At 41.6% G+C, this 23,058-nt stretch overlaps 1 non-coding gene across 1 annotated transcript; it reads left to right on the top strand.

Annotated features, from left to right (window-relative positions):
* Positions 1-213: 213 nt before the first annotated feature.
* On the top strand, positions 214-285 carry trnaq-cug (transfer RNA glutamine (anticodon CUG)). Its single transcript has one exon. It is a non-coding gene; the product is annotated as a tRNA-Gln (tRNA).
* The last annotated feature ends 22,773 nt before the right edge of the window (positions 286-23,058 follow it).

The following is a 23,058-nucleotide window of genomic DNA, read 5'->3' on the forward strand; positions in this document are numbered from 1 at the left end:
TTTTTATTAAGGCATATTGTTTTTGAGAGTACAGGTTTTGTTGTGGGTGGCACGGTGGCTCGGTGGGTAGCACTGTCGCCTCACAGCAAGAAGGTCCTGGGTTTTATCCCATTCTGTCTGGAGTTTGCATGTTCTCCTCATGTCTGTGTGGGTTTCCTCTGGGAGCTCCGGTTTCCTCCCACAGTTTAAAAACTGGCAAACAGGTTAATTAGTGGTTTCATGGTATAATGGTTAGCACTCTGGACTCTGAATCCAGTGATCCGAGTTCAAGCCTCGGTGGAACCTGAGATCATCTTTCTTTTCTTTCTTTTTCCCCAATTTTTCCCCCCTAATCTAGTCGTGTCCAGTTACCCTGATTGTGTCCTCTATACTGATTCGACCCTTCACCGCTGACTGAGAACACCTCTCAACTGACAACCGACTGTACCCCCTCCGGCACGTACAGTCAGTACAGACTGCATTTTTCACCTGCACGAGTTGAGTTCATACACTTGACGGGCACTGTGTATGGAGGGTCACACCCCCATCAGCATTATTCTTCAGCCCTGTGCAGGCGCCATCAGTCAGCCAGCAGGGGCTGCAGTTGCACCAGTTATGAGGACCTATGATCTGACTTTCTTACCCTCTAACCCTGAACAAAAGCCAGTCGTAATTCATGCTGCCACCCAGCACAGTCAGAAAGGCAGAGCTGAGATTCGATACGATGTATTCGAAACCCCAACTCTGGTTCCCCGTCCAGGGTGTTACTGTGTGCCTTGCGCACATTGAAAAGCTGGGATAGGCTCCAGCAGTGAGTGAGTGAGGTTTTGTTATGCTTAGAATGCAGTTTATGGAATTGGAAGTGTTTTGTTTTGGTTCAGTGAATGTGTGAAACGCTTCTGTTTTGCATGTTTATTAGAGCCTTATGAGACCTCTGAAACATTACAACATTATGAACTTATTAATATTCAGGCAGAGTTTTTCATTCACTCTCTTACTAATTTACTAAGACTCATCTAACTCTTTCCTTCATTATGTTTGAAAGCACTGAATGCAGTATATAGACAGCTCACCATGCGCTTGTTGGCCATTCCTTTCTAAAACCATTATAATTACTATGGTGTGGGCTCATAACACCCTTCACTCTGCTGGGAAGACTTTGCACATGGTTATTGGGAAGAAACAGGCAGGTCCATGTATTTCTGTCCGTCGCTGTGACAGTGAGAAATCGGTGTCCCCATGTCTCTGGGTGTACTGTTTTTTTTGTCCATTTCCCAAATACATGCCAGAGTTTATTGACTGCAACCACCTGCACCCAAGTATAAGAGATAATGTATGAGTGTGTGTTGCTATTTAATGGACTGATGCCCAGTCCAGGCTGTATTTCTGCTTGGTGCCCAGTGTTTCCAGGCTGGAGTCTGACCCTTCTCAAGCCTTACCAATATGCATGGCTTACACAATTAGGCTGGATCTTACTGGTCTCCTGCTTCCAATATGGTGACAGTATTACTTTGTTGGTCTTGTAGCTAGCTGTCAAAATGTTCATTTGTGCTCAGAGATTTATTTAATGACTCTTGACTGGCTATTTTTTTTACTTTCTTCATTAATTATTATTATTATTATTACTGCAGAACTAATAACCACTGACTACATCTGTGCCTTAGTCAACCCAAATATCAGTTAAACTGGTTAATTAAGTAACTGGGGGTTATTTTTGTGTTAATTATTATTTTTATATTGGGCCAGTTGGTGTTAGACAATGTTTTCCCTTTTATAAGTTAAATAAGGTTGTTTTATTCTTAATTACATTACAATTACTTTAGTTAGTTAGTTAATCCTCTCCACTCCGGCTGGAGCATAAGACGTCAACATATCTTTTCCAGATGTCGCGGTCTTGGGCATGCCAGTGTATCTCATCCCAGTTGCCTTCCACTGCCATCTCCTTCTCCACTGTTCTCCACCATGTGCCCATGTGTTTTTGGTCTGTTGGTCCTGGATTCTGTAAAGTTGCTTTGAGACAATGTCTATTGTAAAAAGCGCTATATAAATGAATTTGACTTGACTTGACTAGATGTCACAAAATTTATGAGCAGCACCCCAACCTCACCAAAAAATGTGGATTTACGGTGGGGCCCACCCGACGTCACCTCTGGGGTAGCTCGCTTATGTTGAGTTCCCATAAAGATTTAAAATTGATGCTGGCCTTATACACCAGCAGAAAACCGGACCAGACTTAGCACTGGCAAGTGAGAGAAAAACCATGATTTACAGGTACACCTCAACCTGGAGCGAATTAATGCTCAATATGGCAGCAGGCGGCGGCACAGTGGCAGGGTAGCATGAAGGTCCTGGGTTCGATCCCCAGGTGGGGCGGTCCGGGTCCTTTCTGTGTGGATTTTGCATGTTCTCCCCATGCCTGTGTGTTTCCTCCGGGAGCTCCGTTTTCCTCCCACAGTCCAAAGACATGCAAGTGAGGTGAGTTGGAGATACAAAATTGTCCATGACTGTGTTCAATATAAACTTGTGAACTGATGAATCTTGTGTAACGAGTAACTACCGTGTCTGTCATGAATGTAACCAAAGTTTAAAACATGATGTTAAAATCCTAATAAACAAACAAACAAACAAACAATGAGGTGGTGACTTGTCAGTGAGGGGTAACTGACACATCAATCATCTGCAGGTCTTTGCCCCTATTACAGACATGTCATATAAAGCTAGATGATTCTGCAACCGGATCCAGCTGGGCTGTTATAGCCATGTAAAAGAATCCAATTGCTAATATCTAATTATTATTTCCTTTTACTTCAACATTTGGAAACTGTGATTATATGCACATGCACATTTGCATTTCAATGCACTCATAACCAATATAACACATTTCAAAATATTGTAAAATTACTTAGATGTTTTAAATGGAAAAAAATCAAGTAAATCCTCTCTATGTGAATCCTACCTATTTTGAACCTTACCATCAAAGGCAAGCAGCCAAAGTACTACAGGTGCATGATCAAAGGAAATTCTAGAAGAGTTAAAAAAATAAATAACATCCAAAGAAGGTTACAAACCCATGGCTTACTACAGTTCAGTGTCCATAAGTTCATGAAACAAAAGTACAATTATTAAATAAATCCCACAGAGCATCATTAAATCCGTTATTTAAAAAAGCAATGCATTAGTCAGTAAAAGCAACCAAGATGCCAAGGGGTGTAGTTTTGAAAAAGCTAAAGAGCTCCGTTAAAAAAACACACACTGTTCACAGGACAACCATGGAGATAAAAAGGTCATTATTTATAAAACGCCACATTAGATCCTGTTTAATGTTTGACAGAAAGGCATGTTGAAGATTAGATTAAACCAGAAAGAAACCTTTGGGCCTTGCTGCTCATCACCCTGGGAAGAAAAAAACATCCCCACAGTGAAACATGCTGGTGACTGTATCATGTTGTGAAGATGTTTTTCATCAGCAGGAACTGGAAAACTATTTATGGTTGAATAAATTGAGTCAAATACTGGACAGTTAATTAAGAAACGCAACAAACTTGAAACAGGGTCTAATGTTCCACTTCCAAAACAATCCTAAGATTCCTAGATTGTAGTCTAGGTTCCATAGTGAGCGGTAGAATCTCCAGTAGCTCCGTCAGTGTTGTACTTCTATGCAGTTTATTCATTATTTTCTATCCATCCATTCATCCATCCGACAGTTTGAACCCAAGATATTTCATGTTTTGTCTGGTCAACTTCATTTCATTTGTTAATATACCTCCAATCATGCATTTCAGGCCTGCAACACATTCCAAAAAAAGTTGGGACGGGGGCAATTTAAGGCTAGTAATGAGGTGAAAAAACTAAATAATGATGTGATTCCAAACAGGTGATGTCAACAGGTGATTGTAATCATGGTTTGGTACAAAAGCAGCATCCAGGAAAGGCTGAGTCTTTGATGAGTAAATATGATCAGAGGATCTCTAGTTTGTCAACAAATGTGTGAGAAAATGATTGAAATGTTTAAAAACAATGTACCTCAAAAAAAGATTGGAAGGGATTTGCATATTTCTCCCTCTACAGTGCATAATATCATTAAACGATTCAAGAAATAGGGAGGAATTTCAGTGCATAAAGGCCAAGGGCGCAAGCTTAAGCTGAACGCCCGTGATCTTCGGTCCCTCAGACGGCACTGCATCAAGAACCGCCACTTAACAATAGCTGATATAACCACTTGGGTGAGGGATTACTTTGACAAACCTTTGTCGAGTTCTACAATACAGAGTTACATTCACAAATGCCACTTAAAACTTCACTGTGCAAAAAAGAAGCCCTATGTTAACCATGTCCAGAAGTGGCATCGACTTCTCTGGGCTCTGAGGCATCTAGGATGGACCATCACACAGTGGAAATGTGTATTGTGGTCAGATGAATCAGCATTCTAGGTCTTTTTTGAAAAAAATAAACGCCGTGTGCTCTGGACCAAAGGCAAAAAGGACCGTCCAGACTGTTATCAGCAACAAGGGTCTGTCATGGTATGGGGCTGTGTCCTTGGCAAAGGTCATTTACACTTCTGTGATGGCAGCATTAATGGAGAAAAGTTCATTGAGATCGTAGAACAACATATGCTGCCTTCAAGATGTCATCTTTTCCAGGGACGTCCATGCATTTTTCAACAAGACGATGCAAAACCACATGCTGCACACATTACAAAGGCATGGCTGTGGAAGAAGAGGGTACAGGTACTGGACTGGCCTGCCTGCAGCCTGCTGGAGCCTATCCCAGCTTTTGAGCGCAAGGCACACTGTAACACCACAGACAGGGCGCTAGTCCATCGCAGAGCACACACACACACACACACACACATTCACCTATAGGGCAATTCATGTTGACCTGGCTGCATGTCTTTGGACTGTGGAAGGAAGCCGGAGCTCCCGGGGGAAACCCACACTGACATGGGGAGAACATGCAAACTCCACACAAAAGACTCAGACCGCTTCTCCTGGAAATCAAACCCAGTACCTTATTGCTGTGAGGCGACAGTGCTACCTACCATGCCACCATTTTACCTCTCTATTCTCTTTAATTTTGTTTAATTAAAAAAGCAGGCAGAATGTTTTTCCTAATCATTTAAAGCACGATTTAAAACAGACAAAAAATGACAAAGAAAGTCATTTGGCTAACTGCACATCCACTTTCATCTATGTGGGCCGTTTCAAGCAATGCTACAGGGGGTTTTGAATCAGGTCCATGGGGAAAGTTGTGTGTGCAGGGAAGAAAGGAATAAACGTTCTTTCTAATTAAAACACAGTTTATGGTTTGATGGTGCAATTTGGCTTTGATGGTGTTTTTGTAAGTTAAATGTGAAAGCTCTGTGAGATGATTTAACATTAATTATGAGCAGGTTATTCTCAAGGACTTCAGACAGTTCAGCTGGTGAACAGAGCTGCAGAGCAAGCGGTCGATTCGCGGGCATTTGTTCGTCTTGTGCAGTGTGCACCGCTGTGGAGCAATTGAATAATTTGCCTAGACTTATTCTTGTTGTAAGACTCACCTCTCTTTATTGCGGTATGAAATGGACATGCATGAAATTGCCTCATTTCTTGCAGAGGGTCTGTTTGAAAACCTAGTGAGCTCTCTACATAGACAGCACTTTACATCATCCTACGCATGCTCCCAAAAAGAAGTCTGTCTAAATTCTTGAATACCTTAAAAATGCTGCCTACCGATGTGCCTTAACTCTTAGCAATAATGTGACTGAATAACAAAGCATCAAACGCTTCCTTAGTGGTGAAGGCAATCTCAGCATTCAGTGTGGCACAACTTTTCTCACAAAAAATTATAAATATGGCAGACAAATGTGGAGCAACAAACTAAGTTTTTTTTTTAAGTAAATAAATTCTCATAGATGTTTAATTTGTATAAAGGTCCACACGTGTAATTTACAGTATTTGCAAATCCTGCTTGTGCGGCCTTATAGGCTAAAACTGCAATGATGTAATTGCCACAATCTCTGTCTATGTAGTGTGTCCAAATAATCTGCCTTCCAAGTTCGATGTCCTATTAGAATCCTCACTACTAAGGTAGCTGCCTAGGTAGGCAGTAGGCAGCATGGCAGCTCACTGGGTTTTCAGACAGACCCAGTGTGTCCACAACTAGGTCACAGTCAATGTCAAAAGTTTGCTGAATATTTAGCAGTAAGCACAAGTCCCAACATGCTTGCCCAGGTATTTACTACTTATTGGCTCAGGTCTACTGTGTGGAAACTGTCCTTCTGTGAACTAAACTCAAAAGAAAAAAACATTTTAATAGCAAGACTGACTCCAGTCATCTAAACCACTGGTTGTTTTATTAATTTAGTAATAGGACAGGTTGCACCCCATTACTGAGACACCAGGTGTAGCTCAGCGAGAATAGAAAAATGAAGTGGATGAGCATAAACAAATGTGGTGGCCAAAACAGCAGAAACAAAGTAACAAATGACAGACATGAAATAAAGAAAATCAGCAGCCTGCAATGGAGAAAATGGATAGGAAAGGGATAGCAAAAAACTGAAAACTGGTTGTCTCAAAAAGATAGCCTGCACTTTGGGGCAGCATTCTTGTCCTGAATGGTTCCCTCAAGACACCTGAAAAATGACGCAACACCAGGTGAGATGCCAGAAAGAGATAAAAGTCTGCTGGCCTAATGCAAATCAGACCAGATCGAGCCTTGCATTACTATTCTAAAGAAAGCAGGTTGCCAACAGAGGAGCTGGCAAGTCTGTGAGGAAGAAACCATGCTATATAGAAACACTTCCACCTGGAACAAATTAACACTCAATGAGGCACAGGAGACTGTCAGTTCAGAAGCACTGACATATAAATCATCATTAAAAATTTGGATTAAGCCTTGCATTATGATTCTAAAGAAATCATATTGCCAACAGAGGAGCTGGTTTAATGTGATTAGTGTAGAAATAGTGTGCAGTCTGTGTCTAGATAACTGTACTGTCATTTTATCTTTTGTAAAATGAGTTTTAAAATATATCGTTGTTTGGTCTCTGGGGTGCATGTACAGATATTGCTGCCCTGGTAAATTTCTGTGTCAGCAGCTTGCCTGGCATTTAAACTCTGGGGAGCGTCCACACACAGCACAGACAGTTTGTACCCCGGTATATGTGGATGTGTAAAACAGGTGTTACAGAAAAATTTTATTTTACACTAGAAGTATTAATGCATAATCAATTACTACTTAGAAAATGTAGATATGCTCAGGGCATTTTTGCCAGTAGTCATATTCCAATAATACTGCTACAATAGAATGTACCTGATAAAAAATTTGTCAATTGCATGTATGACCTCCAAAACCCAGTTCTAGCTTGTTAAGACCAGTTCCTGTGTTCTAGTTAAGAAATCTTACACCGTCTTACAAGGTCACCAACAAGTATAAAAAGATGTTTGTTATAATTATTGTTATTGCTTCCACAGAGCCTCTATGTGAGACTCGACTGGTGTGATCATTCTCTGCAGAAAAATAAAGCTTTTATACTCACAATCCAGTCTTTGAGGTATGTTATTAAAGGTTTTTCCACCACACAGGCTATGGCTATAGTTAAGATGATGCCATTAAACACAGCAGCTAATTTATTTTATTCTTAGTGGCCCTTATGCTCAGTCCCACCAAGTTAAGTCAAGTCAAATTTATTTGTACAGCGCTTTTTACAGTAGACATTTTCTCAAAGCAATGTCTCATGTCTAGACATAATGTTTGAACCCAGGTCTTTAGAGCTTTATGGTACTTTGCCACTGCTTGATGCTGTGTGTGCTTTACAAATATTTTAGGTGCACTGGTCAATATTTTATTTTAGGCAAACTGACAAAAATATCTAGAGAAAGCCGCTCAGGTGGCGCAGCGGTAAAGTACGCTAGCACACCAGAGTTGGGGTTTAGAATACATCGTATCGAATCTCAGCTCTACCTTTCCGAATGGGCTGGGCGGCAGCATGAAGAACGATTGGCCGTTGTTCAGGGTTAGAGGGTAAGAAAGTCGGATCATAGGTCCTCATAACTGGTGCAACTGCAGCCCCTGCTGGCTGACTGATGGCGCCTGCACAGGGCTGAGAAATAATGCTGATGGGGGTGTGGCCCTCCATACACAGTGACCGTCAAGTGTATGAACTCGAATGATGCAGGTGAAAAATGCAGTCTGTACTGACTGTACGTGCCGGAGGGGGCGTATGTCAGTTGAGAGGCTGACAATCAGGGTAATTGGACACGACTAGATTAGGGGGGACAAATTGGGGGGAAAAAAACACCTGCTAAAATAATGTGATCTGGACTGGCTTGTTTACATACCCCCTGCTAGTCACTATATAGATACTCCACCAAGAACTGAGACTCACTGGAGACCTTATTAGGTAAAGTTATAATCTCTCAGTGGCTCATCTCCTTAATACTGCTAGGAACATTTGACCTTGTGCTCCTTTAAGTCGTTATTTTCACTACATTATTTGTATAGTGCTTTTTACAATAGACATTGAGTCAGAGCAACTTTACAGAATCCAGGACCGACAGACCAGAAACGCCTGTTACGCAAGCCAAGAGCGACAGTGGCAAGGAAAAATTACCTTAAATTACAGGAAGAAACCCTGACAGGAACCTAGGGTTAGGGTTTAGGGTTAGGGTCCTCCTTAGGTGAGACCATACCATATCATAGTGCCTTGAAAAAGTGTTTATCCCAAACAATTAGTTTATTTGTTTTGTTTGTTTGTTTTAGATGATGCATTGAATGATGCATTAGATGATGCATTGCTTTCGACAGTGAACAGAGTTACTGTGCAGACCCATACACAGAAGGATTTTGATGCACTGTGTGTTGAGCCACTGTAGCTCCTCTGTTGGTCTGTACCAGATGCCACAGCCTTCATGTCCTCTGGTATAAAATGAGCCTCAGCCACCCAAGAATCTTTCAGGGCTTGAGGCTTATCCTTTCTCTGATCTCTGCAGGAGGCTACTCACCACAGCTGCCTGTGAGCACATCCTTATTAAAGTCACTTCAGTCACTATGCCTGATCATATCTGCTGGATTCAACAGGGGCAATGTAGAGCTAGTAATAAGGTAAAAAATATTAAATAATGGTTTGATTTTTAAACAGGTTATTTTAGCAGGTGATTGTAATCAGGGATTGGTACAGTCTTTGATTATCTTTGATGGGCAGAGGATCTCCAGTTTGTCAACAAATACATGAGAAAATTATTGAAATTAAACAATCTTCCTCAAAGACTTCCAGATTACTTCTTCTACAGTGCGTAATATTAAAGCAATAAGCCACAAGAGGCCGTGCATTACTGTGATTTTAGCACGGGGATGACGTTTTTGGCACGACGCGAAGCGGAGTGCCTAAAACTTCTTTCCCCGTGCTAAAATCATAACAGTAATGCACGGTCTCGAGTGGCTTATTGCTTTTATAAAACGGCGGTCAACATAAAATATAATAAATACAACAATGTTTAATTCATAAATGTATTTATTGTGTATAAACTTACAATAAAGCATTCTTCTGCGACGCAAAATAGTTCGATTAACAGTGTTGCTAGGCAACATGAAGGCGAAAATAACATTAATTTTTTCTATTCAGTGGCGTATTAATATGGAATGATGTGAGGTGGTCATAGGTGTGCGTTTATCGGGGATTTTACAACGGCTTCGAACGCGGCTCAGCCAATCAGATTTTAGGACTGGAACTATCCGTTTTATAATACTAAATTACTTAGTCAAGGAATCTGGAGTAATTTCAGTGCTAAAAGGGCAAGAATGCAAGCCTAAGCTGAACACCCGTGATCTCCAATCCCTTAGACGTCATTGATCAATAGCTGATATAACCAAGGGCAAGGGATTACTTTAGCAACCTTAATCAAGCTCTACAATATGGAGTTACATTACATGGGCTCTGAGGCAACTGGGATGGACCATCACACAGTGAAAACTTGTATTGTGGTCAGATTATCCAGATATCCCAGATGTTTTTGAAAGAAATAGATGCTGTGTGCTCTGGGCCAATCCAGACTGCTATCAGCAACAAGTCCAAAGGGCAGGGTCTGTCATGGTATGGGGTTGTGTGTCAACACCCTTGACAAAGGTTATTTACTCTTCTGTGATGGCAGCATTAATGCAGACATTTATATGTTGCCTTTAAGATGACATCTTTTCCAGGTACGTCCATGTATTTTTCAACAAGACTGGGGAACCACACAAACATGGCACAAACCTTAAGGACAGTGCCTGGCAAATTGACAACAACATCTAGAGAAAATGGCAAATCACAATTGCTAAAATAATGTGATCTGGACTTCCAGTCACGTTATACATACTCCGCCAAGAACTCAGGGGAGAACACTGGAGACCTTATTAGGTGAGGTTATAATCTCTCAGTGGCTTATCTCCTTAATACTGCTAGGAACATTTGACCTCGTGTTCCTTTAAGTCATTAGTTTCACCACATTAGGAATTAATGTGCTATAATTCTGTGTTTTGATGATTTACATCACAGAGAAACAACATTTAACATTCAAGCTCAATTTACCGATCAAGTTCAACCTAGGTAATATCATTTCTGGCTCCTGGAAAACATGAGTCACATCTCAGACTGACGGGATGATAGCGGGTTAAATGTGAGAGGGATGAAAATGATGGAAGAACCTTTTTCAACAATATTTACGTTTGCTCCATCGATTTAATATCATGCTGACATGCACTGCCATATGTGTGCGAACGGCCCTCCATCTGCCCGCTGCACCAGTAGACAGAGGAAGAAATAGAAAGTGGGATGAAATGGATCAGTTTTGAAATCTGCTGTGTTGATGGTGACTGTGGGCTGCCAGACACAGTCACTGGTAATATTTCTCAAAAAAAAAAAAAAAGATTTGTGTGTTATGCGGCATGACACAGAAGGCTGTCCCAGATTGACAGTTTATTTTAGAGGCCATTAACTTTACATACACAGCCTCAAAATGAAATATAGAGCAGCTTATAGCAGGGACCCTGGAGCATTTTTACTCAGATTCACTTTATCACAGCTTATGTAATGTTAAATTGGAAATCAGGCCACTTTTTTCAACCTGAGTGATTTTAACCTCGCAGCTTTGCTGGGTCAAGCTCAAAGATTCGATTCATTTCATCTTAAAGTTATTCATATTTTCTGTTAAATTTATCATTAATCATTTAGCTGAATGGAATCGTATACACATCGGCCTAAATGGAACATGCATTTGTCTCAATGTCGCTATTGGACAATTTAATAATTCACATTAATGTCCTTCTGATTGGGATATCTCAGTCAGATCAAACTGTTATATGGCCTGATATGGTTTTTCTCTATTTATCCGGGAGGATTGCCAGGAACTGTACATCGGAGAAACTAAACAGCCACTGGCGAAACAGATGGCCCAGCATAGAACATCGACCTCTTCTGGCCAGAACTCTGCGGTTTTTCTCTCACCTGCAAGCCAGCGGCCACTCATTTAATGATGAAGATGTGCAGATCCTTGACAAGAAGGAACGCTGCTTTGAACAAGGAGTCAAAGACGCCATCTATGTGAAGAGGGAACAACCATCCCTCAACCGAGGGGGGGGTTGAGAGTACATCTAACACCATCTTACAATGCTGTGATAGGAGCTATACCCCTATCATATGTAAAAGGCTCACTGGCCATTGTAATTAATGGTCATTGTGATTTGCATTACGGACCTGATCACCGGTTCCATTGTTATGCAATGGGCGGTGATCGGTCGTTATGCAAATCGGCTACATATAAGGTTGGGGTTATTCACCACCAGTTCAGACTGAAGAAGTCACTTGGATGAGTGACAAAACGTATCTCTACAACAAACTTGTGTCCAGATGAACTGATTCAACTTAATTTAATCTAGTCATTAAAAGCCCTTTATCATCAATAATGGAGCTATTTTTTAACCTTAATTTAATGAATAATGTCTAATAGATTTATGATGCAAATGACATGAAATACACACGTCACTGTAGATAAACCCTAGTCAAAAGTTAGTGAGCTGATATAATAATAGGCTTTAAATGGAACTTTGCACGTCTTCTATGTGTCACTGTGCAGGCAACACTGGCGTTTCTACTCATTGAAGCAAAATAAAGGACGGATTTAATGTCAATAGATACATTTTGCACAAGCAGTGGAATTTACCAAACCTTATAGTCACAGTTGTTTACAGTGATTTACTTTATAATCAGTGGGTAGCACTGTCACCTCACAGCAAGAAGGTCCTGGGTTCAATCCCCAGGTGGGGCGGTCCGGGTCCTTTCTGTGTGGAATTTGCATGTTCTCGTGTCTGCATGGGCTTCCTTTGGGAGTTCCGGTTTCCTCCCACAGTCCAAAGACTTGCAAGTGAGGTGATTTGGAGATACAAAATTGTCCATGACTGTGTTTGATATAACCTTGTGAACTGATGAACCTTGTGTAACACATAATTACCTGTTCTGTCATGACTGTAACCAAAGTGTGTAAAACATGATGTTAAAATCCTAATAAACAAATAAATAAATACCAGTGATGATTTTTTAAAAAATATTTAATGATAAGATTTAAAAATAAGACTTCAAAGTCAGATAGTTTAGTCAGTTAGTTTTAATTAATTTTGTGTATGTATGGTTTGTGTACATCTATTCATTCAAATCATTCCTTAGACCACCCATGGAGGATGGGTCCTTGCTGAGTCTGGTTCCTCTCTAGATTTCTTCCTGTAATTTGAAAGAGTTTTTACTTGCCACTGTTACCCTTGGCTTGCTCAACAGGGGTTTTTGGTCTGTCGGTCATGGATTCTATAAAGTTGCTTTAAGAGAATGTCTATTGTCTATTGCCCTGATCAGGATAATCATACCACAGTGGGAGGAGGGATGTAACTCTGCGCTATACAAATAAATATGACTTGTTTGATAAAGTTTGGTAAATTCCACTGCTGGTGCAAAATGTATCTATTGGCATTGAAACTGCCCTAGATTTTGCTTTCTTGAGTAGAAATGCATGTGTTGCCAACCCGCTGTCACCCTTGGCTTGCTCGACAGGGGGGTTTGGTCTGTGGGTCCTGGATTCTGTAAAGTTCTGTAAAATGTGACTTGACTGGACTTTAAGGTTTGGTAAATTCCACTGCTGGTGCAAAATGTATCTATTGGAATTGAATCTGCCCTAGAGTTTGCTTTCTTGAGTAGGAATGCATGTGTTGCCTACCCAGTACTGAAAAGTTAACATAGAATTTTGCTTAATTAAAATGCAAAATCATCTATAGAGCCTATTAGTCAACATTTAATCTAATACACCATCCAACTGTACCAGCGAGTCTATTCATTCAAATTATTCTTGAGGCCACCCATGGACCTTGCTGAGTCTGGTTCCTCTCAAGCTTTTTTCCTGTAATTTTAAGGGAGTTTTACTTGCCGCTGTCACCCTTGGCTTGCTCAACGGGGGGTTCTGGTCTGTCATTCTGGATTGGTCTGGATTCAGTAAAGTTGCTTTGAGACAATGTCTTCTGTAAAAAACACTATACACATAAATATAACTTGCCTTGACTTTAAGGTTTGGTAAATTCCACTGTTGGTGCAAAATGTATCTAATGACATTGAATCTGCCATTTATTTTGCTTCCTTGAGTATAAATGCATGTGTTGTCAACCAAGTATTGAAAAAATATGGGCTATTTTGTAATATAAACCTGTTAGTAAATCAGCTTACAAACTTTTACCTAGTGTTTAGCTAGGTAGCAAGTTACATTGCTAACTTTTTAATGGACAGTTTAGTTCTTTGTATGTTTGCGGCGCTTTGCTCTCTCTGAGACTACGCTTCAAAAAGTGTGCACTTTTCCCACAGCACAATATTAAATATCCAGAGAAAATGATCTGAGCTGATTGAGTGGGCTCATAAAAATAGATTTCCGGTTTGTCTCATTACCTCGAGCCCACAAAACTCTCATGTTCAACATTAGTGCCGATCGAGTGCATCACTCCTCACAGCTAATCAGGGCTACACACTATTCTCCTGAGTCAGCACAGTAACTGCAGCCACATATATCCCTGATTAAAACCTTTCCCGATACAGTCCCGGCTTTGATTAGCCGATGTAACAACATCCCCCAGTTTGACAGATGCCATTACGAGATATCGTTTTTTATGGCAGGTCATCTTTCATATCCCATTTCTTTTCCAATTTGACTTGAAGTTCTCATTTTAGTTAAATTCATTTTAAATATTGATTTTCCTCTTTTTTTCTGTTGCTGGTCTCTTAATGTTTCCTTCGCTTGGCAGTAGTTTTGACACTCTAATGGTTATCTTACTGATTAAAGGCAGGCTGGAAGGAAAAAATAAAGTATGAATATATATTTGGCTCTGCTACAAAGTTTGTAAATGTTGCTAAAGTTGTCCAAAAGTAATCTTTTGCTTCCATAAATTACTTTTTATATATTCAAGGGTAAAAACATTAAAGGCTACAAATCTACTATAATGTTGATGGTTGGACATTTTGGATGGTGCTCATCCTTTAAATAATATCTGGACTTCTGATTACTAGTGTGGAATAGTGTGGAACATTCAGTAACTGCATACCTATAAAGTACACTGATCAGCCATAACATTTAAACCACCTCCTTGTTTCTACACTCACTGTCCATTTTATCAGCTCCACTTACCACATAAAAGCACTTTGTAGTTCTACAATTACTGACTGTAGTCCATCTGTTTCTCTACATATTTTTAACCTGCTTTCACCCTGTTCTTCAATGGTCAGGACCCCCACAGGACAACCACAGAGCAGGTATTATTTAGGTGGTGGATCATTCTCAGCACTGCAGTGACACTGATATGGTGGTGGTGTGTTAGTGTGTGTTGTGCTGGTATGAGTGGATCAGACACAGCAGCGCTGCTGGAGTTTTTAAATACCGTGTCCACTCACTGTCCACTCTATTAGACACTCCTATTTAGTTGGTTCACCTTGTAGATGTAAAGTCAGAGACGATCGCTCATCTATTGCTGCTGTTTGAGTTGGTCATCTTCTAGACCTTCATCAGTGGTCACAGGATGCTGCCCACGGAGCGCCGTTGGCTGGATATTTTTGGTGGGTGGACTATTCTCAGTCCAGCAGTGACAGTGAGATGTTTAAAAACTGGAAAGCAATTTTGAGTTCTCAGCACAGATATTTAATGGGGTTTAGATCAGGACTGAGTCAGCCAGCAAATTTTGTAAAATAATTGTCATCAAGATTGCACACCAGATTGCAAATAATTAAGATCTTAGACCATCTACAGTACATAATATTGTGAAAAGATTCAGGAAATCTTGAGAAATCTCAGTCCGTGTAGGTCAAGGCCAGAAAACCACTCTTGAACATGCATAAGCTTCAACTTTATATGGCAATGAATGAGAAACCATCATGCTACTGTGATAAATATTGCCACATGAGCCTAGAGCTACTTCAGAAAACCGTTGTCAATTCATCAATTCTGTGTAATGCTGTAAAATTTTCTGAGCTCAAGCTCATCTCAGATGGACCGAAAGACAGTTAAAATGTGTGCTGTGGTCAGATAAGTTCTTTTTTAGAAAAGAAGGACATTGATTTTTTTATGTCAAAGCTGAAAAGGACCATACAGACTGTTATCAGGAAAAAGCCAACATCTGTCGTAGTATGAAGGTGCTTCAGTGGCCATGGCATGGGTGATTTGCATATGTGTGAAAATGCCATTACTGCAGAGGCATACACTGGGATTTTAAAGAGCCATAAGACATGCACTGCAATTAAGGCAACAACTTTTCCTGGAAAGTCCATGTTTTTAGCAAAAAAAATGCCAGGCTTCATTCTGCATGCGCTACAACAGTGTGGTTTTGTAGACACAGGGTGCATGTGCTTGACTGGCCTGCCTGCTGTCTAGATTTGTCTTCTGTTGAAAATACATGGTGCATTATGAAGAGAAGAGAAAGAAAATTACACCCGCCAACTGTTGAGCTGCTGATGTCTTATATTAAGTAAAAATTGACCATAATTCCACCTGCAAAACGGCAACAATTAGTGTCCTCACTCACTCACTCACTTTCTTAACCGCTTATCCAATTGGGATTGTTGCTGGAGCCTATCCCAGCTTTTCAATGGGCACAAGGCACACATTAACACCCTGGATGGGGCACCAGTCCATCGCAGGGCAGACACACACACACACACATACACACACCCATTCACCTATAGGGAAATTCAGTGTCTCCAATTAACTGGAGGAAACCGGAGCTCCCGGAGGAAACCCACACAGACACGGGGAAAACATGCAAACTCCACACAAAAAGAACCCGGACCACCCCACCTGGGGATCGAACCCAGGACCTTCTTGCTGGGGGGCAACAGTGCTATCTGAGCACTGTGCCACCCTTGTTAATAGAGATCAACTTTAGCTGCAGTCACACTTTGAAGAAGTCCGGTATAAGCTCCTCACAGACAGTATGTGGAGAGAAGGATCAATCCTATGTTCTGTGTTACTGTGAAGCACCCACACTACTATCCGTGCCTCAATGCTGCCCAACAAGTATCCAAAGCGTAAGACTTGAAACTGAGAAGTTCATAATGATAACTGAAAACAGCAGTGAGGTCCAATCCAGCATCACTGTGTTCAAATATGTGTTAAAACAGCTTTTGTAATTTGCTCGGTTTGTTTTCATTGCTTTAGTACAGGCTCTCATTAGCCGGACCGATCAGACTGACCTCATGTGGTCAAACACTGATGTCATGGGGGAGATGTGACTGAGGTTCAAAGCTGTCATGTCTCTGTTTGTCAGTCAGGGTGACCGGAGAGAGGCAAAGACCATCTGTCCATCCTGAAATAGAACTAATTTAATCAGAATTGGGAAGAGAGTGTTTAGTGTCATTTAAATTTGCTGCATTATCAGAGAGTCAGAGTCAGAGAGGTTTTATTGTCATTTCAGCTACATACAAGTACATATTGAAACGAAACAGCGTTCCTCTAGGATCACGGTGTAACACGGTACAAAAAGTGCAAGACAAAACAGTGTAAATACAAAACAGTGCAAATACAACAATAATACAAAAATCCTATAATAAATAACTACAAAAGATATTCCTAATTATCCCTAATCTAAACAAGTAATTAGAAGACAGGACTAAAGACAAGTGTTAGTACATGATGGTGAATAGATGGTACAATGGTTCATGAGGTAGTGACATGTTGTACATTAGCAGCGTAAAATTGGCAATGCAGATAAGGTGCCTAAAAAGTAAATATGGTGCAAAATACAAGTAAGGTGCAGAAATTATTGTGCATTTCCAGGAGGTGTGCAAAAATGCAAGTAACAGTCAAAAATGCAAGTAACAGTCAATACAGATCAGTGTGTGGCAGCAGAAAATTTCCGGAGGAAATTGTTACAGTCCTGAGTTTAGAAGTCTGATTGCTTGAGGGATAAAACTGTTACACAGTCTGGTTGTGTTAGTCCGGATGCTGCGGTATCGTCTCCCAGACGGGAGCAGAGTAAAAAGTCCATGTGATGGATGGGTTGGATCGTCCACAATGCTGAGAGCTTTGCGGATGCAGCGGGTGTTGAAAATGTCCGTGAGAGATGGAAGAGCGACCCCGATGATCTTTTCAGCTGTCCTCACTACTCGCTGGAGAGTCTTGCGGTCCGACGCAGTACAATTTCCGAACCAGACAGTGATGCAGCCGCTCAGGATGCTCTCGATTGTTCCTCTGTAGAACGTGGTGAGAATGGGGGGTGGCAGATGAGCTTTCCTCAGTCTTCTCAAAAAGTAGAGACGCTGCTGGGCTTTCTTGGTGATGGAACTGGTGTTAAGGGTCCAGGTGAGATTCTCCTCCAGATGAACACCGAGAAATTTGGTGCTCTTGACGATCTCAACAGATGAGCCGTCGATGTGCAGTGGGGAGTGGTCCCTTAGTGTCTTTCTAAAGTCAATGACCATCTCTTTGGTTTTATCCACATTCAGAGACAGGTTGTTGACTTGGCACCAGTCCGTTAGATGTTGTACCTCCTCTCTGTACGCTGACTCATCGTTGTTGCTGATGAGTCCCACCACAGTTGTGTCGTCTGCAAACTTAACGATGGAATTCGAGCTGTGCATTGCTGTACAGTCGTGCGTAAGCAGAGTAAACAGCAGTGGACTGAGCACACAGCCTTGGGGAGCGCCGGTGCTCAGTGTGGTGGTGCTGGAGGTGTTCTTACCGATCCGGACGGACTGAGGTCTCTCAGTCAAGAAGTCCAGGATCCAGTTGCAGAGAGAGGTGTTCAGGCCCAGCGTGCTCAGCTTTCCAATTAGATGCTGAGGAATGATGGTGTTGAATGCTGAGCTAAAGTCTATGAACAGCATCCTGACGTAAGTGTTCTTTCTGTCCAGGTGTGTAGAAGCCAGGTGAAGTGTGGTGGATATGGCGTCGTCCGTTGAGCGGTTAGGACGGTACGCAAACTGCAGTGGGTCCATGGTGGGAGGCAGTAGTGTCTTAATATGCCTCAAGACTAGTTTCTCGAAGCACTTCGTGATGATAGGCGTGAGTGCTACGGGACGATAGTCGTTGAAGCATGACACAGATGACTTCTTTGGCACGGGTACGATGGTGGTCGTCTTGAGGCACGTTGGAACGATGGCGCTGCTCAGGGAGATGTTGAAGATGTCAGTGAATACATCTGCCAGCTGGTCTGCACATCCCTTGAGCACTCGGCCAGGAATGTTGTCTGGTCCAGAAGCCTTCCGTGGGTTGACTCTGTGCAGAGTTCTCCTCACGTCCGCTGTGGTGAGACGAAGCACCTGGTCGTCACAAGGTGGGATCATCTTCCTCGCCAACATGTTGTTCTGCGCCTCGAACCGAGCGTAGAAGTCATTCAGCGCATCTGGAAGGGAGGCATCACTGTCACAGACGGGTGGGGTCGTCCTGTAGTTGGTGATGGCCTGGATGCCCTGCCACAAGCGCCGTGTGTCACCGCTGTTCTGGAAGTGGCTGTGGATGTTCTGGCCATGTGCGCGCTTTGCTTCTCGGATTGCCCGGGACAGTCTGGCTCTCGCTGTTCTCAGAGCCGGCTGGTCACCTGCTTTAAAAGCGGAGTCTCGGGCCCTCAGCAGTGCACGCACCTCTGGAGTCATCCACGGCTTCTGGTTGGGTCTGGAAGTGATGGTTCTAGTGGTAGTGACGTCCTCAATGCATTTGCTGATGTAGCAGGTCACTGAAGTCGTGTACTCCTCTAGATCAGTGTAATCGCCGTATGTTGCAGCCTCCCTAAACATGTCCCAGTCAGTGCACTCAAAACAGTCCTGAAGAGCAGAGATGGATCCTTCTGGCCAGGTTTTCACCTGTTTCTGTACAGGTCTGGAGCGCCTGACGAGTGCTCTGTATGCTGGAATTAGCATTACAGAGATGTGGTCTGAGTATCCGAGGTGGGGGCGGGGCTCCGCCCGGTACGCACCGGCAATGTTCGTGTAAACATTATCCAGCGTGTTCGCTCCTCTCGTAGCAAAGTCCACATGCCGATGGAATTTAGGGAGAACAGACTTGAGATTTGCATGATTAAAATCCCCAGCGATAATAAACAGTCCGTCTGGATGAATGTTCTGCAGTTCGCTGATGGCTCTGTAGAGTTCGCTTAGTGCTAACTTCGCGTTCGCGCTGGGCGGAAGATACACCGCGACAATAAGCACACTGGTGAATTCCCGTGGTAAATAAAAAGGTCTGCATCTAACAATAGCAAATTCCACCATCGGAGAACAGTACGCCACAACAAGCACTACATTATACATTATACATTATACACTACATTATACAACAAGCCTACATTATACTTTGCAAGTACAATTTAATAATGCTATAAAACTGTTAATTTTGCTATGAGAAGCTTTTTCATATATTTAATCCTTCATCCAAACTGAAGTGTGAAATTGTTATACGTCTCAGGAAATTGACCTAGTTGACAACATATTAGGTAATAAAAGCCTTATGAACCCATTTCATCATGTACACATACACCGATCAGCCATAACATTAAAAACATCTCATTGTTTCTACACTCACTGTCCATTTTATCAGCTCCACTTACCATATAGGAGCACTTTGTAGTTCTACAGTTACTAACTGTAGTCCATCTTATTCTCTACATACTTTTTTAGCCTGCTTTCACCATGTTCTTCAATAGTCAGGACTCTCCCACTACAGAGCAGGTATTATTTAGGTGGTGGATCATTCTCAGCACTGCAGTGACAATGACATGGTGGTGGTGTGTTAGTGTGTGTTGTGCTGGTATGAGTGGATCAGACACAGCAGCGCTGCTGGAGTTTTTAAATACCTTGTCCACTCACTGTCCACTCTATTAGGCACTCCTACCTAGTTGGCCACCTTGTAGATGTAAAGTCAGAGACGATCATCTTTTGCTGCTGTTTGAGTTGGTCATCCTCTAGACCGTCATCAGTGGTCACAGGACGCTGCCCACGGGGTGCTATTGGCTGGATATTTTTGGTTGGTGGACTATTCTCAGTCCAGCAGTGACAGTGAGGTGTTTAAAAACTCCATCAGCATTGCTGTGTCTGATCCACTCATACCAGCACAACACACACTAACACACCACCACCATGTCAGTGTCACTGCAGTGCTGAGAATGATCCACCACCTAAATTATATCTACTCTGTAGTGGTCCTGGGAGAGTCCTGACAATTAAAGAACAGCATGAAAGCAAGCTAAAAAGTATTTAGAGTAACAGATGGACTACAATCAGTTATTGTAGAACTACAAAGTGCTTCTATATGGTAAGTGGAGTTGATAAAATGGACAGTGTGTAGAAACAAGGAGGTGGTATTAATGTTATGGCTGATCGGTGTATATAGTCAAACACAGAGTTGTGATCAACATTATTGGCACCCCTGAAAATTAAGTACACCATGTAAAAAGGATTTAAAATTGAAAACCATGCCATCACATGATTAATTACACCCGTTGTTCAGTCTGAAACAGTCTGAACAAAAGACAAAATCAAATGAAACTTTGATTAATTAGGAATTACACTCACCTGCCAGCACCTTATTAGTGTTCACATGGCTTTAATTATCCTATAAATGTGGGCTTTGTTGCTTAAAAAGGCCATTCCTTGTTCACAATGGCAGAGACAAGAGAGCTGTCTAAACAGTCCAGAAATGCTATTATTACCAAGCACAGGCAGTCTAAATAGTACAAGATTATCTCCAAAGACCTTGGTATCCTGGCTTCAGCAGTCTGAAATGTTGTCAAGATGTTTGATACTCATGGGACAGTCAAGAATGTTCCAGGATGTTGTGGAATAGGGAAATTAATTAAAGAACCCCACAAACAGTGGTTTACAATGTGACAAAGACAACTGATATAACATCCAAAGAGTTTCAGAAAGAGCTGGAGACATCTGTAGTGATGATTTAAATCCATATCATACCATACATGAAAACCACTGCTTAAATATGCATATAAAGTGACTGAAACCACAATACTTCCCATCCGGACCTCTCTGGCAATGCATACCAGTGTTATGTTTATTGACAACAAAATAAAACCTATGAAGAAAAGTCCACCATACATACAGTGAAACACGATTAAGGATCCATAATGTTGTGGGGCTGCTTTGCTGCCTCTGATATTAGAGGCCTTAAAATGTTGCAGGAACAATACAATCTGAGAATTATCAAAGCATTTTAGAGCAAAATATGCTACCAAGTATAGGAAAATTAGGTTTGAATAATAAAAAAGGGTCCTACAGCAGAACAGTGACCTAAAGCACACATCCAAAACTACACAAGAATGGACAATGGACCATTTTAAACTGGCAAGCAATGAGTTTTGCTTTCAATCTAATTAAAACATTTTAGCGAGAACTAAAATCTGCTATTGGGAAAAGGAACCCTGCAAACATTCAAGGGAGTAAAGCAGTGGAAGAGTGGAAGAAACTACCAGCAGATGGGAGCAAGAAGCTCACAGATGGCAACAAACATGTTTGGAGGTTGTCATTGTTACCAAACGTTGTGCAAACCAGTATTATGTAGGAAAACCTTTAATCCTGCCCATGTTATATATATATATAGATATACTGTATATATATATACACTGATCAGCCATAACATTAAAACCACCTCCTTATGTCTACGCTCACTGTCCATTCAGCTCCACTTACCATATAGAAGCACCTTGTAGTTTTACAATTACTGACTGTAGTCCATCTGTTTCTTTACATACCTTTTCAGCCTGCTTTCACCCTGTTCTTCAATGGTCAGGACCACCACAGAGCAGGTATTATTTAGGTGGCAGTGACACTGACATGGTGGTGGTGTGTTAGTGTGTGTTGTGCTGGTATGAGTGGATCAGACACAGCAGCGCTGCTGGACTTTTTAAATACCGTGTCCACTCACTGTCCACTCTATTAGACACTCCTATCTAGTTGGTCCACCTTGTAAATATAAAGTCAGAGACGATCGCTCATCTATTGCTGCTGTTTGAGTTGGTCATCTTCATCAGTGGTCACAGGACACTGCCCACGGAGCGGCGTTGGCTGGATATATTTTTGGTTGGTGAACTATTCTCAGTCCAGCAGTGACAGTGAGGTGTTTAAAAACTCCGTTAGCATTGCTGTGTCTCATCCACTCATACCAGCACAACACACACTAACACACCACCACCATGTTAGTGTCATTGCAGTGCTGAGAATGATCCACCTCCCAAGTAATACCTACACTGTAGTGATCCTGTGGGGGTCCTGACCATTGAAGAACAGCATGAAAGGGGGCTAATATTATAATGTTACGGCTGTTACGGCTGATCAGTGTATATATATATATGTTTACTAGTCCAGTACCTTAACCACTGAGCTATCACTGGCAGTGTATATATATATATATATATATATATATATATATCCAGTACTAGTCCAGTACCTTAACCACTGAGCTATCACTGGCAGTATATATATATATATATATATATATATATAAAGGTACTGGACTAGTACTGGATATATATATACTGGCAGTGTATATATATATATATATATATATATACACTGCCAGTGATAGCTCAGTGGTTAAGGTACTGGAC

Source organism: Trichomycterus rosablanca, chromosome 1 (assembly GCF_030014385.1).
Source record: "Trichomycterus rosablanca isolate fTriRos1 chromosome 1, fTriRos1.hap1, whole genome shotgun sequence".
Lineage (NCBI taxonomy): Eukaryota > Metazoa > Chordata > Actinopteri > Siluriformes > Trichomycteridae > Trichomycterus > Trichomycterus rosablanca.